The sequence below is a fragment of the Zalophus californianus genome, chromosome 2, assembly GCF_009762305.2.
Source record: "Zalophus californianus isolate mZalCal1 chromosome 2, mZalCal1.pri.v2, whole genome shotgun sequence".
Lineage (NCBI taxonomy): Eukaryota > Metazoa > Chordata > Mammalia > Carnivora > Otariidae > Zalophus > Zalophus californianus.
The window spans coordinates 77571411-77590033 of record NC_045596.1 but is presented as its reverse complement, the minus strand read 5'-3'; the positions used below and the strand labels follow the sequence as shown (position 1 = coordinate 77590033).

The 18623-nt window shown below is 38.7% G+C and overlaps 1 protein-coding gene and 1 pseudogene across 1 annotated transcript in view; both read right to left on the bottom strand.

Moving 5' to 3' along the window:
- BMPR1B (bone morphogenetic protein receptor type 1B) overlaps positions 1-18623 on the bottom strand; it is a 402661-nt gene that overhangs the window by 362096 nt on the left and 21942 nt on the right. The gene's annotated exons all lie outside the window — the stretch shown is intronic.
- LOC113925803 lies at positions 16188-16534 on the bottom strand (annotated as a pseudogene).

Here is an 18623-nt window from a genome sequence, read left to right as displayed (position 1 = left end):
AGAGCCAGTAATTCCACTATTGGGCATTTACCCAAAGAATACAGAAATACTAATTCAAAAAGATATATGCACCTTCATGTTTATTGCAGCATTATTTACAATAGCCAAATTATGGAAGCAACGCAGGTATCCACTGACAGATGAGTGGATAAAGATGTAGTGTGGGGGGGGGGGGGTTGGGTGTGGGTGTGGATGTGTGCGTGCGCACTGCACACATGCACATATTCAATGGAAAATTACTCAGCCATAAAAAAAGAATGGAATCTTGCCATTTGCAACATGTTTAGATCTAGGGGGTATTATGCTAAGTGAAATAAGTCAGTCAGAGAAAGACAAACACCATATGATTTCACTCATATGTGGAATTTAAGAAACAAAACAAAGGAACAAAGGAAAAAAGAGACCAACCAAAAAAGAGACTCTTAACTCTAAAGAAGAAATGAGGGTTACCAGAGGGGAGGTGTGTGGGGGGATGAGTGAAACAGGTGAAGGGTATTAAGAGTACATTTATCATGATGAGCACTGAGTAACGTATACCATTGCTGAATCACTATATTGCACACCTGAAACTAATGTAACACTGTATGCTAACTATACTGGAACTAAATTTTTTTAAAATATTTTTTAAAAGTTATAAAAGTGAAAAAAATGTATTGCTTGGGAAAATATCTGTTGACTTGCAGTGGATTCCAATATATATGGTTTTCCACTGCATCTGGACAATGAAAATATCAGATAAATGTACTATGAGGAAACTGAGTATCTTAATTGTATGGAAAATCTTCTATTACACTATTTTTGGCTACAGTTTTCTAGTTCTATTCTTATTCATTCATTTTTTTATTCATTCTATGTATAACTTTTCAGCTATTATTATGTGTTAGAATAGGGAAATTTCAAAAATGAAGAACAAAAGTCTAGGACAAAATATAACAGATTTATTCATTCCCAGGATATTTTAAGTGAAAAGCCAGCTTTTGCCAGAATCTCCACCTACTCCTCACTGTTTTCCCACTTTTCACACTACTCCCCATAGTAATTCTCCTAACCCAATCAGAACAATATAATTAGTCTGTGACTTTTCTGTTTAAAACCCATTTCAACTGTTGGGAACAACAGCATAAATCTGATTTAGAACTACATTATAAATTCATTCCACTGTGGCTCATGAATACAAACCATTCCAATTGAGGAACAAAAATCTTCTACAACAAAGTTGCATCTTTCATTTACCATCAACAAAACAGTCTCATTTTCAAAATAAATTAAAATTCAAGGTTGTTTCTTCACATATTTATAAATTTTCTCAAATATACTTCCTTGCAGTAAATAAAATACATAAAGACAATGGGAGATTTAACATCCATAATGTGCATTTGGTTTAAGATCTTAAAAGGAAGGGGGCACCTGGGTGGCTCAGTCAGTTAAGCATCTGCCTTCGGCTCAGGTCATGATCCCAGGGTCTGGGATAGAGACCCACATCAGTCTCCCTGCTTAGTGGGGAGCCTGGTTCTCTCTCTCTCTCTCAAATAAATAAAATCTTTTCAAAAAAAAAAATCTTAAAAAGAATCCAATTCCTTAAATTTAAGTGTAATATTTTATCTGAAAATAAAGTCACCTAGATGTTAAATCATCAGTTTACCAACAAAGGTAGTATATTTTAGTGCTCACTACAGAATCTTAAAATTGTTATTTAACTTCTCTGAGCCTCATTTCTCTGCCTCGATATACAGTACAGAGAGAAACTGGCTTAGTTTCTTTCAGCTCCAAAATTCTGTGCATCTTTAATTCCAGAATTCTAAGTCAACCTATTCCTTTAACAGGCACGTTTATTTCTTCATTTTGTAGATTATAGAAAACGCTTAAAAAAGTACTATTAGTTGGTATATTACTTCAAACAACTGTATATCCTGGCTATTTCTGTCTATAATGAATTATAGAACTTTGTAAACATAAATATTATTAATATTATGCTCTTGGTCTGCAGAAAGCTGACAGAGACGAGGTCCCAAGGGAATCTGTTTGCCTACAGCCAAGTGAAACATTTCAGAGCCTCACACTGAATCAGAAGAGAAAACTAACTGGATCTAACAAAAGACTCACTGCTTAGGCATATGTGTTACAAAATAGTTTCCACACCATATAAACTACTTTACCAAAAAAAAAGCCCCAAAGAAAATGATTTCTACCTGGAGTTCAGTTCAAAGTAAACACTAAGTAAACAGGTTTGAACTATATGTCTACTTTGAAAAATACCTTCATTAGCAGCTCTCTCAGTAATGGTCCTTGGCAAAAAAAAAAAAAAAAGTCATTATAAAGCAAGTTATATGAACAGCCATTCAAATCTCTGATTTCTCTTTGGTTTTAGGCTCTAACTGGCATGACTATGGATTCTGCCCTGTATTTAGGTAAGCTGTGGCTAAAAACTGTTTTCCACTAAGAACTGGTAGGTAGTTCACATTTTTTAAGCCTCATGGTCAAAATTTAAGATACTTATTTCTTTTTTTAATTATTTATTTTAATTCCAGCATAATTAATATGCAGTATTATATTAGTTTTAGGTGTACAATATGGTGATTCAACAATTCTATACATTACACAGTGCTCAGCATGATAAGTATACTCTTAATATCCTTCACCTTAAGATTTTTTTTTTATACAGGACTTTTCAGAACCTCTTAATAAGCTAATATTTCTTATGACTCTCCAAGAGGCCATTATCCTATTAGCCATGCATCCCTTTTGGAAGGAATCATTTTAAGTAGGCTATTAACTAACCAACAGTATTCAGTTTGGAAAGTCTAGTTTAAAGGGCCTAGGTCAATTTTCTGAGTCACTCTTTACCACGTCCAGCAAACATACTCCTTAACATTAATGTTTTTTTACCTTTTGACTTGGATATCTGCGTCAAACTTCCATCTTGGATAGATTAAGGTTTATCATAGAAGAACTGCTAAGGCAAGGATCAAGACAGAAGAAATATTCTAACATTCAGATAATAAGATTTTTTATCAAGACAGGAGTTTTGTAAATTAAACTGTTATCTTAAGAGAAGATTTCATAAAGCCCTTTATCTTTCCTTCACCATCTCTGCTGAGCTAAACCACAGAATCCTATATGAGGAAAATCTGAGAGGAAAAGGAAGGAGGAATTCTGCCTACTTCTGACATTGGAAGAACTGTGGGAACAAAAGAGGAAAGAGGTAGGAAACAGAGAGTAAACACACGTCAATTCTGCTTAACTTCTCACAGGCACACTCTGATCACAAGCTCATTGCTCCATTTGAGAGTCTTAGGATACTCCTCCTGGGGTGGAGCCATAGCCAAGGAAACTACAGTTTACAGGCAGGTAGGGGAGTCACAGAGGTTTAGCTTTCCTGAAAGCGCTAGATAATCGTGTGGGGTAAACCAGACCCAGACTAGCTAAGAATCTGGCCGAGAAACTTCTCAGAGGGAGATCACTGCCATAAACTGAGGTAGCTCTGGAAAAAGGTCTGCAGGGTGGACTGCTCGGGACATGACCACATGGATGTCACAGCCAGACCGCCAAGAGTTTCATGGTTCAGCAGGAGTCAAGCAGAAGTCTGGAGTTAGCCAGGGAGTACTCAGTAAGAAAAATGAAAACAAATGGACCATGGAGTTCATCAGTCACAAGCATGAGCACTGGAGGTCGTTAGGACATTGAGCAACCAGGAAGCAGAGATGTCCCAGAGATAAAAGCAGTGAACAATGGACACGAAGTCAAAAACTGCCCGGCTACCCTGTACATCTCACAGATCCCGTACCATCTTGGGAAAGTGATAGGAAAAAGGGTGAAAGATCTGAGAGATGAGCAATGTTTCCTAAAGAGAAGTATTATTACCCAAGGAGACTTTAAATTATTGACTTAAACTACTTTTAATCTAGATGAGCTTAAAAGTTTTTGCCCTTCTTAAGCAATGAGTAAATGAGCCAAACTAGACAATCCAGATCAATTTTACAAGAAGTACCTATTTTTCCACACAGCCAAGTTGCAACAGAAGTGAATTTTGGAGAGCACCTGGGTGGCTCAGTCATTAAGCATCCAACTCTTGATTTTGACTCAGGTCATGATCTCAGGGTTGTGAGATCAAGCCCCACATCAGGCTCCCCACTAGGCGCAAAGTCTGTTCAAGATTCTCTGCCTCTCCCTCTCCATTTGCCCCTCCCCTGGCTTTCTCTCTCTTTCTCTCTCTCTAAAATAAATATACCTTTAAAAAAAAATAAGTGAATTTTAGACCCCATGAACATTTTCCTCTAATCCTATCAAAACTTCCACTAAGACCATCAATACGGTGTCAGTTCTAGGTCTATGCTCACGTGCTCTGTGCAACACACCTAATTAAATCCTACCATCTCTCAAAGTTCAGCTCAAATTCCTACATTTACTACAAAGTCTACTACTCTATAAATGTTTGTTCTATATAAAATGCTATTCATACAAATTAGAAGTTCCTCAAGGATACATACTAGAGAGACCAAATACATTTTGATATATCAAAAAATAAAATACTACTACCAATTAAATCTAGGTGATTGCTTTATAGTTTAAAAAGACAGCTTCTTTTGATCCTCAACACAGCCCAATTAGGAAGCAAATAGTGTCCATGATGATATGATAGTTCCATTTTATAGCTGAGGACTGGCCTGAGGTCACACAGATAGTAAGTGGCAGGGGCCAGCCCAACAATCCAAGCATGCCGACCTCACTCCTTCACAGCTGCCTGCATATATTCTAGAAAAGTGTGGGACTGCTATTCGATGCTTAACAGTCCTTGTCTTGTTTTACTAAAAGGCCATTTGCTGACCAAAGAAAATAGTAAAACAACTAAAAGACCTTAAAATAGTTTTGTTTCCCCCTACAAGAAAATGCCTCAACAATCCTTAAACTTTTATACTTGGGCTATTTCCTAATCCCTGAAATGGCATATAATAAATCATCCCCCACTTACTCTTCAAATATAAACTCTAAACTACCATAAAACCTCACATCTGGATCCAAAAGCTCTTCCTTCACAAATGGTATCTGTGATTATAAATGTGTAAACCTTGGTAAAAGAGCAATTCCTGACTTAACATAGCCAATGAGGTACTGAAAATAGTCTAGAATTTCCTTCTGTAGACACAGCAATGTAAGAATGCCTTTTGCTGAAAATGACAAAAACGCAAATGCCAAGAGAAATTTGAGATCATCCTCTAGTTCTACCTAAACAGAAACACCTATTCCAAGCACAAATATTACACTATTCTAATTGAATTCCACTTAGAAAAGATGACACCCATCGAATCAAATGGACTCAAGAGAAGAGAGGAAAGAAATCACAAATTTAAAAACATACAGTCATTTTAAATCACATAAAAGTGAAATTCTTTTTTTTTTTTAATTTGGCTTTCGATTTCCCTTTGTCTAAAATGTCTGATGGAATATCCCAAAGTCTTCTCTCCTTGGAGACAAAAGGTTGGGTCAGAATTACTATCCAACGTAGTCACTGTCAATTCTATTCAGCACGGCATCTCAAAGAGAAGATCTTTTCAGTCATGAAGAGAACAATCAAGAACAAGTTCTCACCCACTATGAATGAAGGGGAGGATGCATTGAAAAATTGTGTCCTAGAAGTGTATTATGAGTTAAGCGACTGCCTTCGGCTCAGGTCATGATCCTGGAGTCCTGGGATCGAGTCCCATGTTGGGCTTCCTGCTCAGCAGGGAGTCTGCTTCTCCCTCTGACTCTCTTCCCTCTCGTGCTCTCTATCTCTCATTCTCTCTCTCTCTCTCAAATAAATAAATAAATAAAATCTTTGGGCGCCTGGGTGGCTCAGATGGTTAAGCGTCTGCCTTCAGCTCAGGTCATGATCCCAGAGTCCTGGGATCGAGTCCTGCATCGGGCTCCCTGTTCCTTGGGAGCCTGCTTCTCCCTCTGCCTCTCTCTCTCTCTCTCTCTCTTTCTCTCTCTGTCTTTCATGAATAAATAAATAAAATCTTTAAAAAAAAAAAAAAGAAGTGTATTATGAGTGCTAGCCATTGTTTTTCTTTTGTTTCAACCTGGATTGGAGAAAACCATTATAGGGGTCTCCTGAGAAACTACACTAAAACACACCGGGGATACTTGATGGGAAATTTTAGATGAAAACCGCAGTGGATTCACATAAGTCAAGTATCTTACAGAGGATACCACATATCTTCTCTCTTCCTCTCTGGATGCTTCCAGAGATCTGGAGTGAACAGATTCTCATAACTAAGGTGAATCAATCTGCCTTTTTTAGTATAGTTAACACACAATGTTACATTCGTTTCAGGTGTACAACACAGTGATTCCACAAGCTTATATACATGATGCTGATTTAAAACTGAGGAGTGGGTAGGAAGGGGGAGAAAAGAAAGCTTCAGTAGCTATCATCATGAGGATTCCAAGGGTAACCTCAACTCTGCCACTCTCACCCTCCCCCACAGTCAACACATCAGATTATCAGCACCCCAATTCAACTCTCCACTCTGCAGCTCTGACAAGCAGATGTCAGTGTAGAAGCTATCACTTAGGACTGACGCACCTAAACCTGCCAAAGGTCTGTCAGTAAGTAAAAACACATGTGAAGGATTCTGCTGTCTGGCTTCAAGAAAATGCAGATGTGGGAGGCTGGATATTGGATTCTTTTGGGGTGTGGTGTGGTGGTTTTACATGCAACTCTCAGCTGTTATTTGGAGACTTATAACTAAGAATCGGGGATACTCTAGCACCATGTCAGGCTACTTGCATCTGTCTCTTTACTAAAAGCATTTCCTGAAAGCTGTGGGACACAGTTGACTGGGAATGGCAACAGCCCCCTTACAAAACTCCCAATAGCCAAGACTGATTCTTACCAGAATTGCTTTCTTATTACAGAGATGCTGGGGTTGAGGATCTTGGAATTGCGGACTCTTATCAAAGGAAGAAGTAATTGAAGCAGACGGTATATCTAGACTTTGGTTAAGAATACCAACTCTGGCAATGAACTGCCTGGGTTTAAACTGTACCCCCCCCTACTCACTCAGCTGGACCCTAGTTAAGTCACAACGCTCAGTGTTGGTTTCCTCATCTCTGAAATGAGATAAAATTAAAGAAGATATATCAAATAATGATCACAAATGCTATATATGATCAACACACAATGTCTGCCATATCTTCAACAATAAAGAAAAACTAGCTATTACTAAGAAGGAACAAGGCAATTATATGGTTAGAGCTACTTCTCACCGTCAGTATTACAAATGTATCCACTAACACGGCAAACGGTCCTCAAACAGCAGATATTCTCCTCTGGTGCACTAGCTGTAGTCAACAGACACTATCTGCTGCCTGACTCCCCAACACCGATGAGTGTTTGCCAAACCTGCTTAATAATAAAGAACCATCTAGGGGGCTGGTTAAAAATGCAAACTCATGGACTTCATCCCAACCCTACTCAATCAGAATATCTTCTGAAAGGACCTGAAAATGTGTTTTAAAGTACACATACCCACCCCTCCACCACCCAGGAAAGACTTGGTATTAAGCAAATTTGGGAAATACTACATAGTCCACCCCAGAATGATGTGAATTCACTTCACCACTAATCACCAAGCCCAAAGCTGGTAACAATTTTGTCTCAGTTATTTCCCACACCTTTCCAATTCATATTTAATACTGTTTCTGTATAACACAATCACAGCACTTCAGTTTACAGAATAGATACTTCAGGAATATATACATTTCTGAAAATTTTCCCCGGGCACTTTTAAAGTAAATATTCTAGAAACAGAGAAATAACAGTTCCAACTAAATTGTATCACTTACACATATATCTCTTGAACCCTAAGTACTCCAACAGAGACCAAACTATTTATACTTTATGCAATTCTATATTACATTTAATATTTAATAAACAGGTAAATCTTATTAAACCAGACCACAATTACAGGTTAAAGATAAATGAAAAGCAAAAATTACTTTGGAGGTTATTTTTTGTTATTATTCCTTAAACCACACATCACAATTTCAAGAAGCACTGGAAAATAATTATTGTAACTATGGAATCACTAGAACCTCAGGGAAGCCCAATAATGACACATGGACAACATTAAGAACTAAAAGCACAGGAAGAAGACCCTCTTCTGGGAAAATTTCTTTTACTTTACTTTAGTTTACTTTAAAGTTACTTTATTAAAGTTACTTTAAAGTCTGTCTTCAATGAGATTAAAGAGCAATCCAGAGATGCGTTTAAGTAACATCCCTTATTCCATTCATTCAGTCCTAATCTTTACTCAACCTAAAACAAACATTTTTTAAAACCTTTTCTCAAAGGCTTGAATTATTTCCTATTTGCATATAATCTGAGAAAAACTCAGAATAAGGATTTCTTCAACATATATTGGTTCTAGTTGTCCAGTGTATTCAGAAACACAATGATGCCACAAACAGCAATCACAAATCTCCCATTTTACCAAACTGACTGTTCAATAGAATAGGGTCAAACCTACTGTTATAAACATGACTTCACCTAAGTACTACTAACTGCATGCATGTCTGCAGAAGGTCACATATTTAAAAGCTCGTGTGAACTTAGGCTGACAATTTACTGCCCATCTCCAAGCGTGTGAAGTAACATCACCACTTCCATGAATGCAACATGAATCTACGAACATAATTAAATAGCAAAATCTGAGGCTAAAACATTTTATAGTTCTGCTTACCGTAATCTAAATCCCCAACTGTTTTAGTATACTCAGATGTGCCCTTTTTTTTACTTCTTTTAAACGTTATTTAAGATCCAAATTGTTTTTTTTTTATGTTTCAATAAGGTTTCTATGTATCTTTCCATCAAAAACTACTTACACCATACTTTCTCTTTTTTGTGACTATCTGAACAATACCACTGCTTTGAGACAGTAATTTTTTTTTAAGATTTTTTATTTATTTATTTGAGAAAGAGAGCATGAGCAGGGGGAGGGGGGCAGAGGGAGAGGGAGAAGCAGACTCCCCGCTGAGCAGGGAGCCCAACTTAGGGCTCAATCCCAGGACCCTGAGATCATGACCTGAGCTGAAGGCAGATGTTCAACTGACAGAGCCACCCAGGCGCCCTGAGACAGTAATTTTCTAAACTGTAAAAGCAGAACCCACTTGCAGACAGTCGTATATCCTCGGATATACTTCCATAACCAATTCTGCTTCAAAATTTGTATGGAACCATCTAAAAGGTATATTTTTACATTAGCATCTCAACTAAAGTCATGTTTAATTAGCAAATTCAACTCTCTAACCTAGTCAAGACTGAAAAGCAAACAATACCACTCACCAGTTAACAGAGATACCAGATGATAAGCACAATGAGATTTAGATATTTGACTCATGACAGAATCTCTTGGCTTCACATTAAAGCCCAATTTCAGTTCCTCAATCATGGGATGCCTTTTCCAGTCTTAACAACGCCATAGAGACTGCCATCCTCTATTTGGAACAGCAGGGACCTCTCCTCCCTCCTCAGTCACCTGTTGAATTCAGATTCATCTTTCACAACATAGAAAGGCTGATGGGACCACTGCATCTTAGAATCATGTGTTGAAGGAAAAAAAGATGAGCAATTGTTTGTCTCCTTCCCACCTCCCATCTCTCATTAGGCAGCTTGCCTCCCCAAGGTGTGATCTCCTTCACGTTCCAGGATGTGCTTCCTGGCCCCTCTGGGCAGCTTCCCTGGCAGCCAGAACCTCTGCATTCAGGGGGCACCTTGGCATGGAGCTACTGACACTCTTGCCTCCTTGGGAGTGATGGAGGTGGGCATGACCAGGCTTTGTCTCCTCAGAGGTGGCTCAGACAGAAGTGATAAAGGCAGAGGCAGGCCACCACAGTTAAGACAGGAGAGATTTCAGGGCTGCTCTGCAGAGGAAGAACAGCAAGTTGATGACACATGCCCAGGTGGGACCCAGAAGACCTGGAAGGCACATAAGTTGGGTTTAGTACAATCCTGCCCCCCTTCTGCCTCTCAGGGGACTGGCACTCTCTTAAGATACAACAGATCTCATATGAGAAGAAGGTTGTCATTACCTCTTCTTATGACCTGCAAGTCCAATTCTTCATGGAGTGACTTGCAATCACGGAAAAAGAGTTCTTAATAAACCAAGTTATAGTCTATGCTATTTGCAGCTGGTTCTGTAAGGTTATATTTATCATCCCTCCTCCACTTCCCATTTTAGTTTCTCTTCACCCCTGACTAGTGCTCAGAATAGTCTGGGTGGCCCATGCATTTATTCCCAAAGGGCTTGAGCCTATCACTGCCTTTTGAGGCAGTGGCTGTTTAAATTGTCCATTTACCGTTACCACAAGGCATGGGAACACCAGAAGATGACCCAGAGTATTCCTTAGGCCTAGGGTTCCTACACTGTACCCACTATGTAGTAGTAATCTTAATGTCCCCTTGTGTTCAAAATTGACTGGTCTAGCTGGTCATTATTTTTATGCCCACTGGTACACTGTCATAAGCCCAGAGTTAACAGGGTCGGCTCAGCTTCCCGCCAATGAAATTCTTATTGTGTCCTCTAGCTAGAGTGTTTCTCATCCCACCCTCCAGGAATCAGAACCTATTACCCAGCAGAGCCTAAAATTGCAGGTACAGAAGACACACAGTCTGCAGGTAGGTCACTGTGACTGAAAGTAAAAGGGAACTCTAACTTCTACTCCTTCACTTGCAGATTATTTTCATCTGTTACCAACTCCGCACCATATAAGGTACATCCAACCCCAGAGCTGTCCACAAGGTGCTATCTTCATTGAAACTTTCTTCCATTCCACAGGCCATTCCATCCTTCTATCCAGAAGCTTTTGGGTGTTGGAGAACATGGTAAGACTAATGAATCCTGTGAACATGGGCTCATATAAAATAGGTCCCTTAGGCGAAAGAAATGTAGCAAGGGATACCATGCTGATTTAACAGGCATTCAGTCAGTGGATTGAACACTCGGTGATACTGGCAAATCTCTGCAGGCAGCGAAATAAAAAAACCTCTATCTGGTGAGTGTGTGTGTGTGTGTGTGTGTGTGTGTGTGTGTGTGTGTGTGTAAATAAATTCTGTGAAGAACAATTTGCTACCTTTTCCAATTTCAAAGGTATCCATGATATCCATCTGCCACCAATGGTTATCTGGACAGTGCCATTTCAAGAGCTCAGTGCCTAACTCTACTTACAGCAGGTTAGGCATTCAGGAGAAAGTTCAACAATGCATTCCGTGCTGCCTTGGTGAAGGGAATGTGCTAGAGAATACAAATGGTGGATTTTTAAGTCTTACAAAGCAAATCTTTTCTAATATTCCTGCACTCTAAGATTTTGACCCCTTCTTCAATCACATGCCAAGGAAAATCTGATATTTCCACAGATCCTAGTCAGAACATTTACTCCTAAGTCACAGTTAAGTGCCCGTATAATAATGACTTTTCACCCAATAGTGCCCTATAATCCATGTCCTATCATCATTTAACACCCTCAAGACCTACTCTCACAAATGTTCACATAAGCCCTGAAAGTACACACTGCCTTGCAATTAGTTTGACGTATAGTATATTTCTTCTTGGAGTAGGGATCCTAATCCCCTAGTTGGGCTGAGACCCTACTCAGACTATTCAACCTGGAAGTAAGGAGGGGTAGCCTAGATAGATCTTGAGGAGCACAAGCATCGACTTACAAAGCATTAACTTCAGGTAAGGTCACTGTACAGACGCTAACAAAGGGAGGGATATTTCCCCCTAAGAAATACAGGCAAATTTGAGGGTTTAATACTGTCAGACACATCCACTCAATGTCTCCGTTCCTGGTCTGTCACAGAGTTCTACTGTGTCTCTACCAAAGTCCTGAATTTGACATAGATAGCCTATCAAAATTATAAATTTAGTCTACTTAGTAGCCCTGCCACCCTTCTAATTCTATCCCGAGCCTGGTTTTCAACACAGTATTCTCTCTGCATGTAGAAATGAGTCTCTTAAACCAATTGTAGAGACCCTCTGGCTTTCACGGTATGCCTTAAAGTTCACTTTCAGGTGCCCTGGGCCCATCTTTTCCTTTTCAAGGGCTCTAATGCTGCCAAAACATCAAAATCCCTATATATATCCATGGCCATCTGTCAAGTGCAGCAAGCACATATTTTTCCTTTCGCACACACCTCACACCAAACAGTCACAGCTGAAAACTGTAGTCCCTGCGAGGCCACTGCATGCTGGGGGTCTTTGTCAGCTGCCTTCCAAGCGGCAGTCCTCACAGCCGTCCGAGAGGTAGGTGATCAAACCGTAAACCCCCTTCCAATCACCTACGTCCATTTCTGTTCCCTGAAAATCAGAGTTTCAGACTAAGCTTACAAACCAATGATTTTTTTTTTTTTTTAGTGACTGGAGGAAGGGTAACGAAGAAATAGGACACAAGGGAAAATAACTCTAAGGTGATACATTAACAAATTGACCAAATCTTCCTAAGAAATCACAGTTGGCCGAATGTCACTTCAAACAACTCCAGAGGCCAAATGAAAGCATTTTATCTCTCATCTTCTTCCTCTCTCCCATCACTCACTGATCAGCATCTGTTACACTGCACGATAATTCCCCTGTGTGTCCAGGCTATGTCATCTGCCCCCTCCAAAGCAGCTGCTGGGGAAGCCTGAGGCTCTGTACACCTAGACCTTGCCTGGGATTTGCTGTGGCTCCCACCTCCAAAATCATATGGAGTCTACACCAAAGCACAGAAGAGGAGGCTAGGATGACCTCTGACGTCAAGGATGAAGTTATGATGAAAATGTCCAGAGCTTTACAATCATGGGAGCAGCTCACAATCATGGGAACAGCATGAGCTGCTACTGTGATCACTCTAAAATCAAAGGAGGGCAAACAGCTGAGGTCTGAGGTGTTCATGGAACCCAATGAAACTGGGGAGACACAAACTAGAGCCAACACGGGCATACCTTGCTTTATCAGGCTTCACAGACGTTGTGCTTTTTACAAATAGAAGGTTTGTGGCAACCCTACATTAAGCAAGTGTATCAGCGTCATTTTTCCAACGTTTTCTCACTTCATGTCTGTGTCACATTCTGGTAAATCTCACAGTATTTCAAATTTTCTCATTATTATATTTGTTACAGTGATCTGTGATCAATAATTACAACCCTGAAAGCTCAGATGGTGGTTAGCAATAACATATTTTTAATTAAGGTATATATATTGATTTTTTTTTTTTAGACTTACTGCTGTTGTTAATAGACTACTGTATAAATAGGTCTTTATATGCGCTGGGAAACCAAAAACTTTATCTGACTTGCTTTACTATATTTGTTTCATTGCAGTGGTCTGGAAAAGAACCTGCAGTAACTCCAAGGTATGCCTCTACAAAGTGTATGCCAATATATATTAAAATTTAGACAAAACAGCAAATTCATATATGTATGTTTGAAAAACTGACTCAAAGTGAAATAGAAGGCCTGAGAACTCCTAGCACAAATACAACCAGTAGTTTAAAACTAATCCCACAGGTTCAGATGATTCATACAGTTTTATAAAACTTTCAAGAAACATTAGATTCTTACCTTACACAGGTGTCTTTGTTCAGGCAAGTTTAACGAAGTACCATAGACTAGGTGTCTTACAAACAACAGAAATTTGTCTCTCACAGTACTGGAGGCTGGAAGGTCTAGCATTGTTGAGTTCTGGTGAAAAGCCTTCTTTCAGGCTGCAAACTATCAACCTGATTATAGTCTCACACGTCAGAGAGAGAGGAAGCAAACTCTCTTGTGAGGTTTAAAGGGCACTAATTCCATTCACAAGGGTTCTTCCTCAGGACCTCATCTAATCCTCATCACCTCCCGAAGGCCCCACCCTACAAATACCATCACACCAGGGGGTGGAGTTCCAACATATGAATTTCAGGGGGATATAGTCAGTCCATACCAGGAAGTTCATCCAAATAACAGAAAAATAAGTTACATTATCTATACATTAGGCTAGTATACCTTTGATCCCTAAATCTCTCATGGACAATAGAAAATAAAAAAATTAAAAACTAATCTCACAATAACCCACTCCCAGAACAGTAGCATAAGCAGCTCTGCAGACCTACTCCCCTGTCAAAAAACTGTAACCAGTGAAAATTACTTAAAAATTTAAAAATTTTAAAAACCATTTCAAGTCTCTCGAAATTATCAAAAGGGCATAATGCAAAACAGGAAACATTTATTCAAGAAAACATACTAAATCTTGGTAAGAACACTGAGAATCCATGGCACCAAAGCCACAATCTGCCCCCTCTTCCTTCACTCCTAGCTCAATGTAAGGGAAGCTCCACTCCATGTGTATGTGGCCAAGAAAATAGGGATCTCTTTCCCCCCGGCTCCCAGTCAAGGGATACTATCTCAGTGGAAGGGAGCATTTGTCATTCTCCCAGCTCTCAACTGCAATCTAAATTCCTGGTGAAAGCAGCTAAGAGCTTGGTGCTTCCTTCCTCCACCAGCCCCCACTCGGAAGGTGAAGGCTCTATACTGAGCATGGCAGGCAGAGAATGTTGGGGCTCTGAAGGCCCTCACCCCAGCTCACTCACAGTGCAAAGGTTCTGTACCAGGAGAGGCGAGATGAGAACAACAGAGGTTACCACCTCAGCCCAGCATCATGCTTGCAAAATAGTGGTGTCCCACCAAGAGAAGCGGACCACTGTCCCCTCCCACACTCCAGAACAGCATCTCAGAGATTCTGCCCAGGGGGAGAAGCAGTCCATAAGAACAGGGCTTCAAAACTCTTACCAAACAGACGAACTTTAGCTGAAACCACAGAGTGTAGGAAAGTTCAAGCCTAAGGACCCTTTAAAACGTAAGAGATTTTGGTGGTAACCTATTGAGAGGCTGGTAGCTTCATGAGAGAAATAAGCCAAACTATTGGCCAGCTAGTTTATCAAAGAGAACCAGGGAAAGAGCTAAGAGCCCTTCTAGAGTCAGATCAAACCTCAAACACTGGTCTCAAAAACTACCCCTAAAAAACTAAAATATATTCTGAGGGGCACCCGGGTGGCTCAGTCAGTTAAGTGTCTGCCCTCGGCTCAGGTCATGATCCCAGGATCCTGGGATTGAGTCTCACACTGGGCTCCCTACTCAGCAGGGAGTCTGCTGCTCTCTCTCTCTCCCTCTCCCTCTGTGTGTGCTCTCTCTCTCTCTAGCTCTCACTCTCTCTCAAATAAATAAAATCTCTTAAAAAAAAAAACCTAAAAAGTAGTCTGAAATTTATTACACCAAGCTGTGAAGAAATTTATGCTCCAGAGCACTATCAAAAACAACAGAATTATCAATCAATCAATAATTAGTAGAGCCTAATAACTAGGTATGATAACAGAGGCAGACAAATTAATCTAAGAAAGAGGCAGTAAAGAAAGACCTGCCAAAACCACTGCAATCCCAGGGTAACAGTGCAGATGCCTAAGAAGCTTGCACCTTCTGAGGACAGGTATCAGAGACTTCACATTACAGGGGGAAATAATTAAAACAGTCCAGTCAAGTCACTAGAGAAATAAGCAAATAACAAAAACAAGTGCCAGGGGAAGATGGGAATCAGATTTTAAAGTTGCTACATTACCTGAAATGTCCAGTTATTAACAAAAAATTACAGGACATACAAAGAAACAAGAAAGTGACCCAAACATAGGGGGAAAAAAAGCAGGCACCCGTTACTATCTGTGAGAGGGTCCACTGTTGGATTTAACAAATAATAAGGTAACAAATACAACTTTCAAAACCGCCATTATAAAGGGCTCAAAAGACTAAAGGAAATCACGCTGAAAGAAGTAAAGGACAGTATGAGAACAGTGTCTTATCAAACAGGAATGAATAAGTGTATTGATAAAGAGAAATTACTTTCTTAATGGAAGTTATGGAGATAAGTAGTACAGTAATTGCTGTAGAAAACTGAATACAGGGGCTTAACAGACTTGAACTGGCAGAAGAAAGGGTAAGCAAACTAAAAGATCAGCAAGGTTTACAAAACCTGAAAAACAGGTTAAAAAAAGAAAAATAAGTAGAGCTTTAGAGAAATGTGGGACACTATTTAGGCACTATTAAGTCCATGTGTAACAGGACCACCAAAAAGAGAGGAAAGAGAGAGAAAGGGGAATTTTTTTTTTTTGAAGTATAATCGCCATTTATTTTTAGCTCCTTACATGGGCTTTGGTGGAGGTTGTGGGTCAGCACCCGCAGGTCTAAATCGGGATGGGGGTGTTCGGTCCTTCTGTGCTCACAAGAGCGATTCCTGACTACCTTGCTGTGAATGGCACAACTCACACAATAATGTAGTTTCACATACAGCTTGGGAAGCACATAGGCGTCGAAGACACTTGCTTTGGAAATGTTCCTGACGGCGGCAGCCTCTACTATGTTCTGAATAACAAACTTCTTAATGGCCTTATCCTTGGGCACACAACGGGTGCATTTGGTGCAGCAAATAGGCTCCACGTGGCCGCGGCCCTTTTTGGCATGACCATTATTCCTTCTTTTCTTGATCATCTTGGAAGCAAGACCCGAGAACGAAAGGGGAAATTTTTTTTGAAAAAGTTGACTGAAAATTTACCAAATTTGATGAAAAACATTTAAACCAATTAAAAACAATAATCAAAAAAACTCAAATTCCAAGTAGAATAAACATAAAGAGGTCTACACCCAGATACATCATAATTAAAGACAAAGACTATTTTGAAAGCAGATAAACAAGAATGACTTAGCATGCCCAAGAAAACTGCACTAAGATTAACCTCTCATCAGAAACAAATGGAGGCCCAAAGGCACTGGAATGATAATAGCCATGTGTTCTTAAAAGAAATGTCAACCATGAATCTCATAACCATCAAAACTATCTTACATATATGAGGGTGAAAACTCTTATAAGAAAACATAGGTATAAAACATTTATGATCATGGATTAGACAGTGGTCTCTTAATATGACACCAAAAAACACAAACAAAAGAAAAAATAGATAAATTGGACATCACCAAAATGTAAAACACTTCTTCTTCCAAGGACACCATCAAGAAAGTGAAAAAAAAAAAAAAAACCCAGAGACTGGGAGAAAATATTTGCAAATCATGGAAGAGACACGTATTTAGAATATATAAATAACACAATTCCATAATAAAAAGACAACCCAATTTAAAAAATAGGCATAGGATCTGAACAGACATTTCTCCAAATAAGATGTACAAATACCAGAGAAGTGCATGAAAAGATACTTAACATAATTAGCCATCAGGAAGATGTAAAACAAAACCAAAATGAGATACCGCTTCACACCCACTAGGATGGTTATGACCAAAAAGATAATAAATGTTGATGAAGATGTGGAGAAACTTGAATACCCATACACTTCTACTGGGAATGTAAAATGCTGGGTCCATTTTGGAAAAAAGCTCTGGAAGTTCCTCAAAATGTTAAACATGGCATTACCTATGACCCAGCAATTCTGCTCCTATGTATATACTCAAGAAGAATGAAAATACATGCCCACACAAAACCTTGCACATGCATGTTAACAGCAGTATTATGGATATTAGCCTAAAAGAGTAAATAACCCAAATGTCCACCAACTACTAAATGGATAAATATTTGGTATATCCATACAATGGAATAGTATCTAGCAATGCTTAGTTTAGGAAAACTAAGTACTGATAATGCCACAATATGGATGAACCTTGAAAATAGTATGCCAAGTGAAAGAGGCCAGTCACAAAAGATCATATATTGCATAACTGCATTTATATATGCCTAAAAAGGAAAACCAGAGAGACAGAAATTAAATTAGTAGCTGCTTGGGAATGAGGGTATTAGAGGGAATAAAAAAGCTGATTTGAGAAAAAAACTAATCTTATTAATGAATATGTATGCAAAAATCTTAAATGGGATATTAGCAAAACAAATCTAGCAATTTATTAAGAAGATAATTATATATCATGATGAAACTGAGTCTATCCTAAGAACATAAGAGCAGCTGAACATTATAAAATAAATGTAGTCCATCATATAAAAAGATTAAAGGAAGGGAGGAAAATTATCACAATCTCAAGGATATAGAAAAATAATCTGATAAAATTTAATACTGATCTATGATGAATACAGAAACAAAATACTTAGTATATCAGAAATTTAAGAGAATTTAACATGGTAAATATACATATAAAACCTAAATTAATTATTCTTAGGGGTGACAGAGTTAGGCCTCATAAGAAAAAGAAAAATACAATCACTACCACTACTATTCTATATTGTGTCATAGTTCCTCGCCAGTACACTAAGAGAAGAAAAAGAAATCAAATATCTAAAACTGGAAAGCAAGAAACAAAACTATAATAATTCATAAGGAATATAATTTTCTGTACAGGAAACTCCTCAGAATCTAAAAAAATAGTATAATTAATAAGTTTCACAAGGTGGCTGGATGTAGGATCACCGTAGAGAAAGAAAATAAATTTTTATTCAACAAAAAATTAGAAAATATAATTAAAAATTAATACTATTTACAGTAGCAAAAAAAATAAGGTACCTAGGAACAAACCTAACAAAATATGTGCCAGATCTCTATGAAGAATATATCATATCCTAAGT